The following is a 6260-nucleotide window of genomic DNA, read 5'->3' as shown; positions in this document are numbered from 1 at the left end:
GTTCTATTTTTAGTTTTTTGAGGAAACTCCATACTGTTTTCCAGACTGGCTGCACCAGCTCGCATTCCCAAAACAAGTGGGAAGTATTAATGAGAGGCCCTCAAGTGTGTGCCTGTCTGGTAAAAGCAGAGAGGTACTCTTGAATCCCTCTGGGACGTGTCTCCCCGCACCCCTCCAACGGACGAGGTCCTAACCACCAATCACAAATGACTCATACAGGACATGTGGACTGTGCAAAGGCCCTGGGCAGGGTCTTGCCTGCCCTGCTGTACCTGCTTCACATCTCTCTGCAGTAGCTGGAGGTTACAATGAGGAATTTTTAATTTTAATTTAATTTAATTTTATTTTATTTTTTAAGTTTAATTTATTTTAAGAGCGAGTGCAAGTGGGGGAGGAGCAGAGACAGAGGGAGATAGAGAATCCCAAGCAGGCTCTGCACAGTCAGCACAGAGCCGATGTGGGGCTTGAACTCATGAACCTGTGAGATCATGACCTGAGCTGAAACCAAGAGTCAGACACTTAACCGACTGAGCCACCTAGGGGCCCCTATTTTATTTTATTTTATTTATTTTATTTTTTTACATAAAAATCTTTGTAAAATTTTTTTTAAATTTTAAGTTTGTTTGTTTGTTTAGAGAGCTAGCACACACAAGCAGGGGACGGGCAGAGAGAAGGAGAGACACAACCCTAAGCAGGCTCCACACCGTCAGTGCACAGACCCATGTGGGGCTTGAACTCACAAACCCGTAAGATCATGACCTGAACCAAGATCAAACATTGGACACTTAACCACCTGCCACCCAGGCGTTCCACAATGAGGAATTTTTATTTTTTTATTGTTTTTTTTTTTTAATTTTTTTTTTCAACGTTTATTTATTTTTGGGACAGAGAGAGACAGAGCATGAACAGGGGAGGGGCAGAGAGAGAGGGAGACACAGAATCGGAAACAGGCTCCAGGCTCTGAGCCATCAGCCCAGAGCCCGACGCGGGGCTCGAACTCACGGACCGCGAGATCGTGACCTGGCTGAAGTCGGACGCTTAACCGACTGCGCCACCCAGGCGCCCCAATTTTTTTATTGTAAAAGATATTCTTTTGTTGATATATTTATTTTGACAGAGACAGTGTGAGTGGAGAAGCAGAGAGAGGGAGAAAGAAAATCCCAACAGGCTGTACACTGTTTAGCCCGATGCGGGGCTTGAACTCACAAAACCCTGAGATCATGACCTGAGCCCAGATCAAGAGTCAGATGTTTAACCGACTGAGCCACCCAGGGGCCCCCCCAACGAGGAATTTTTTTAAAATAACTAGAGAAAACGCTCAGGTGTTCTCAGTTTCTGTTAATGATTTACAGATTTTGAGACACTGAAGTGACCTAGAATCAGAAGCAACATCTCTATTCGGAGATGTGCAAGTGAGGCCCAGAGAGGAGAAATGAGCCCAGCCCCCTCCAGTCACTGAAGGCCCAGAGCCAGGCTGGGGGTCGTGCAGCCCCCAGAGCATGACAGAGACACATGTCCACAGGAGAGTGGTCTAGTGGACAGCTGGTAAACCCGCAGGGGCTGCCTGGGAGGACATCCTGCTGGGGCCACAGCACCTTCTCTCTGCCAGGCAGTGGGTGGAGACAGAAGGGCTGACCCACTGACCAGGAGCGCAGGGATGGCTGGGCGGTCCGGGGTGGGTGTCATCTGACCTGTGGTGGGCCAAGGTGGGCATCTCCTCCCCACGCTGGCAGCCAGGAGGGGTTTAGGGAGAGGTCCAGGCTGAATGAAGCCCCTCTCCCTTCTGAAGACAGCGCTTCTTGAGAACGAAACGTGCGTGTCCTGGAGGCAGTGGAAGGTGGTAGGATGCTGGAATGGGTCCCCTGGTGATAGGGTCACACCAGGCCAAACAGGGCTCTTTTCTCCTCCATTCAATCGAAGCACTCCTTAGGACCACCACTAATGTCCTAGAAGGAATATAACGAGGGTCCTGAAGCCTCGGTGACCCCGAGCTCTTCCAAGGGGTTTCCAAAGCACACAGGCCTCCTGGGGGGGACAAAGGACGCCTGGAGTTCCCAGAAGCTGGCAGAGGCAGGAAGGAGCCCCCAGAGCCCCTGCAGGAGCGCCCACACCTGGATCTCAGACTCTGGCCCCAGAACTGAGAGAGGACAAATCTCTGCTGTGTGAAGCTCCCCCGTTGTGGGGCACTTTGTTATGGTGGCCCCAGGACACTTACACAAGTTATACTTCACTGCAGAAAGTGCTATAGCAAATCGAAGTGGCATTTCTATGAAAGAGAAACAAATAAACTGAAGTACGGAATGTAAGTAAAGCATGCATGTTTTGGTGGGAATGTGCCGAAAACATAATCAAGTGTAAACTGAACCCTAGAAAAACTGCTCTCAAACATTGTCATTTTCTCCCCTGGCCCCATTGCTGGCAAAATCAACCCAAAGTACAAACAGGAATGCCAAATGATGCCCCAGATGTTTGTAATTCTCTTTTTAAGCATCTAGATTCAAAATAGATTATGTACAATTATGTCTTCAATTGCCCTGTGAGAACTATTGCAATGCAGACTAATTTCCCAGACCGAGAACTCACGGCTTTGACGAGGAACTATCCAAGCAAATACTGAATGTGGAAAAAATGTCAATTACAGGCCTGATCACATGGGTCTGCCGAGGAGACGGAGACAGCACCCTTTGCTGGAGAACCGCTTCATTAAACAAGTGTGAATTCAAGAAGCAGCATTGAAGCTGCCTGTGCTAGGGGAGTGGGGGGTGGGGGGGGTGGTGGTGGAGGGAGGCCGTCCAGCTCCTATGAGGGTCGGAAGCATGGTGCCCCAGCTGGGAGGGCTGGCGGCCAGCGGGTTGGGACGCTGTGCTCACTCTGTTCCCTTCCAGCAATGCCTGTGTTCTCAGGGTCTTACTTTTTCCCTGGTTCCCAGCGTCTTCTGGGAGTGTTCTCACTGTGCTGAGCTATTGAGGGCTGTTGGCCAGAGTAATTGGACAAAGCTCTCAGAGCAGGATGGCTGTGGGGCGTGGGGCACGTCTACCAGGCGGTGGGCAGACGGGTCAGTGGTAGGTAACGGAGCAGCTTCCTGTAAGCAGGCTGGCAGGTGCCTGACGAGGTTTCCTACCCTGGTGTGAGAGTCTGGAGCCCCCTGTGCAGAGGTTGAACTGTATCCTGGGCTGGCCCTGCCTCCCCTCACCTCGGACTCTCTTTCCCCAACCTGCCTGGCCCCATGCGTTCTAGCTTTGATGGAAAATTTGGGTCTGTGCCGCTTTCTTTAAATCTTTGGATTCTCACACGCCTCTCTTCTCAAAAAAAAGCTGGCTCCTGACAATAAAGTTTTGGCTTTTAATACTACTGTCCCCTCCCTGCATCGGTCTGGAACTCAAGAGTAAAACATTGCTTCTTTCCCTCTGTTTCCCCATGATAACAATTGGGGGAAGCGTCCGAGTCTTCGTGGAGAGGAAGACAAAGGCCGCCAGGAATGCACTGACTCTGCAAGGAGGGAGCCGGGCATCTTCACGAGCAGTGCCGGAGGGGACTTAGTGTCCTAGCACAGGTCGACTGAGGTGGGCATCTCCTCCCCACACTGGCGGCCAGGAGGGGTGTAGGGAGAGGTCCAGGCTGAATGAAGCCCCTCTCCCTTCTGAAGAGCGAGCTCGCGAATGAAAGGTGTGTGTCCCTGAGGCAGTGGAAGGTGGTGGGACACTGGAGTGGGCCCTGGTGGCAGGGCCACACCAGGCCAAACGGGGCTCTTTTCCCTTCACATCCTCCCTTGTGCGAGGTGACTGGGGGGCATCGGAGGAAACCCACTTTGTTCTGTGTTGGGTGCTCTCAGGGAGCAGGGGTGATTCTGAGAGGCCTATTTTAGTAATTTCCATCTAGAAGGTGGGAAAACAGGGCAAGATTAACACTGTCATTGGCAAGCAGGATGGGCTGCCTGGTCTCTGGCTGCCTCAGACACTGCCCCTTTCCAGTCTGTTCTGTTCCTGTGGCCCTTACTTCCGTCCTGCCCCCATCAACCAGAGAGGTGTCGTGGCCCACGGATCCCACTGTGCCCGCTGTGTGTGCCAGTGTCTCTGGCACTCTTCCCCGTGCCCTTTGAAGTGACAGGAAGACAGGCACAGTCTCTGCCTGGTAGAGGCTCACTTCCTGATTCTGCATGGGGGCTGGAGTTGGGGGGGTGCCTCAAAGCTCCAATCCCATCAGCATGGTCTGCTGGTCTTGAGTTCTTATTCTAGAATTTCATCATTACTTCATATTACACTTCAGAAATGGGGATGATGGGTGGTGACTTTCTTTGAAGGCTCTCTAATCATTTTATTGTGAAATATATGGTGAAATAACCTTTTTAAAAAAACGTTTAATGTTTATTTATCTTTGAGAGAGAGAGAGAGACAGAATGTGAGTGGGGGAGGGGCAGAGACAGGAGACAGAATCTGAAGCAGCTCCAGGCTCTGGGCTGTCTTCACAGAGCCTGACATGGGTCTCCAGCTTCTGAACCATGAGATCATGACCTGAGCCGAAGTTGGACACTTAACTGACTGAGCCACCCAGGCACCCCTATCATGAAATAACCTTACCCCAAAAGCTCTCTGCATGTTGTAATAGTTTACTATTGCTGTTGTGTTTGGGTGTCTTGTGCCTGCCATAACCAGCCAGGACCAGTTCCTTCTGGAAGCTCCAGGAGAGAATCAGTTCCACGACTCTTCCAGCTTTTAGAAGCTGCCAACATTCCTTGGCTCCTGGCTGCACTACTCCAATGTCTGTCTCCACAGGGACATTGACACTCCTGTGTCCCTCTTCAAATGTGATTACATTTGGGGCCCACCTGGACAATTCATCTGAAGGTCCTGCAAAATCTCTTCTGCCATATAAGGCGACACATTCATGGGCTGCAGAGATCAGGGTGTGGGCATCGTCATTGTGACGAGCCGTTACTCAGCCAGCCACACACACCCGGACCCATTGCAGATCACTCTGTTGCCCACCAGTACCTCCAGTTCTGGGTAAACCATGCCCTTGGTTTTCTCTATTCTCCAGCACCCACGTAGGTACTTGCCCCTAAACAACGGGCTAATCAGTTTGCTATTTTAAGCTTTGTGTAAATTGTTTTACACCACAGGCGTGCTTCTGCAACTTGCTTTTCATGCTCAACACAAATGGCTCTGTCTGCTCGCCTTCGTGCCTCTGTGCCGCCACGTGGTGTGCTCGCCGCGGTCTGTCCCTGCTTGCGGACGCCGTGTGCTTGTTTCTCCACAGGTGTCTAACCCCCTGGCCTCGCACAGTATTTCCACCTTTTAAAAAAAAAAAAAACCCTTTAATAACCCGTAATAGACCCAGACCCCTCGCAGAGTACCCCATCCCCAGTGGAGATCCTCCCTGGCTCACAGGGACACGCAGAGTATTCCGAGGTTCTTTGCATTTCTCTCTGTGGCCTGTGTTGTTAAAACATTAAATGTAATTTTCCCCTTAACACATGTAATGCCTAGGCCCTCCATGCCTGATTCAAAACCCAGTCTGTGCCCCAGAGGTGAGAACGTGCCCCCCCACCCCCGCCGCCACTTAAGAGGGGGAGTCAGTGAGGGTCCCGGCACTCATTTTGGTCCACATCTCCCATCTTCTGCCTGAAGACTTGTAAGCTACCAACGGGCTGATTCCCTAGGGCTGCCATAAACAGATGGCTCCAGCAAGAAGCTGGCACATTCTCGTGATCTGGGGGGTCTGGGGAGAACCCTTTCCAGGACTCTTCTGGCTCCTGGGTGTGGGTGGCAGTTCTCAGCACCGGCTGGCTTGTGGCCATATGGCTCTGATTTCAGCCTTCTCATCAAGTGGCCATCCTTCGGTCTTTCCGCCCTCCCTTCTCTGCTATAATGCATTGTTACTATTTTTACTTACTTATATTTTCAATTAAAAGAAAAAGTCTCTTACACTTAATTTATATGATTCCCGTGGGGTGGGCCCTGCCTGCTCGAGGCCGGCGAGGGGCGCGGGTGCCTCTGTGAATCGCCCTTCCCTCCTAGGCGGGTTGCCCTCGGATCGCCTCCACGCCGGCACGTGTTTCTCCGCCGCCCAGGCCCGCCTCCCTCCGCTCAGGCCCCGCCCCCGACGCGGTCTCCGCCCCCTCGCACGTGACGCACTCGGTGCTCCCTCACCGCCCTGGCCCGGCCCAGGTGGATGCGCTCGGCGCTCCGCGGCTCCCTGGCTGCGCACGCACGCACGTCCGCCCCTCGCTTCCGGCGCGGTGGCCTCCGCCGGGCAGACGG

At 52.3% G+C, this 6260-nt stretch overlaps 1 long non-coding RNA gene across 1 annotated transcript; it reads right to left on the bottom strand.

Annotated features, from left to right (window-relative positions):
- Positions 1 to 1066: 1066 nt before the first annotated feature.
- LOC147574618 (uncharacterized) lies at positions 1067 to 6208 on the bottom strand. Its single transcript, XR_015244371.1, has 2 exons — positions 4578 to 6208; positions 1067 to 2266 (listed from the first exon to the last, which is right to left on the bottom strand). It is a non-coding gene; the product is annotated as an uncharacterized LOC147574618 (long non-coding RNA).
- Between the last annotated feature and the right edge of the window lie 52 nt (positions 6209 to 6260).

The sequence above is a fragment of the Puma concolor genome, chromosome E1 (genome assembly GCF_028749965.1).
Source record: "Puma concolor isolate L17-30 chromosome E1, mPumCon1.1.hap2, whole genome shotgun sequence".
NCBI lineage: Eukaryota > Metazoa > Chordata > Mammalia > Carnivora > Felidae > Puma > Puma concolor.
This window is presented reverse-complemented; position numbering and strand designations above follow the sequence as displayed.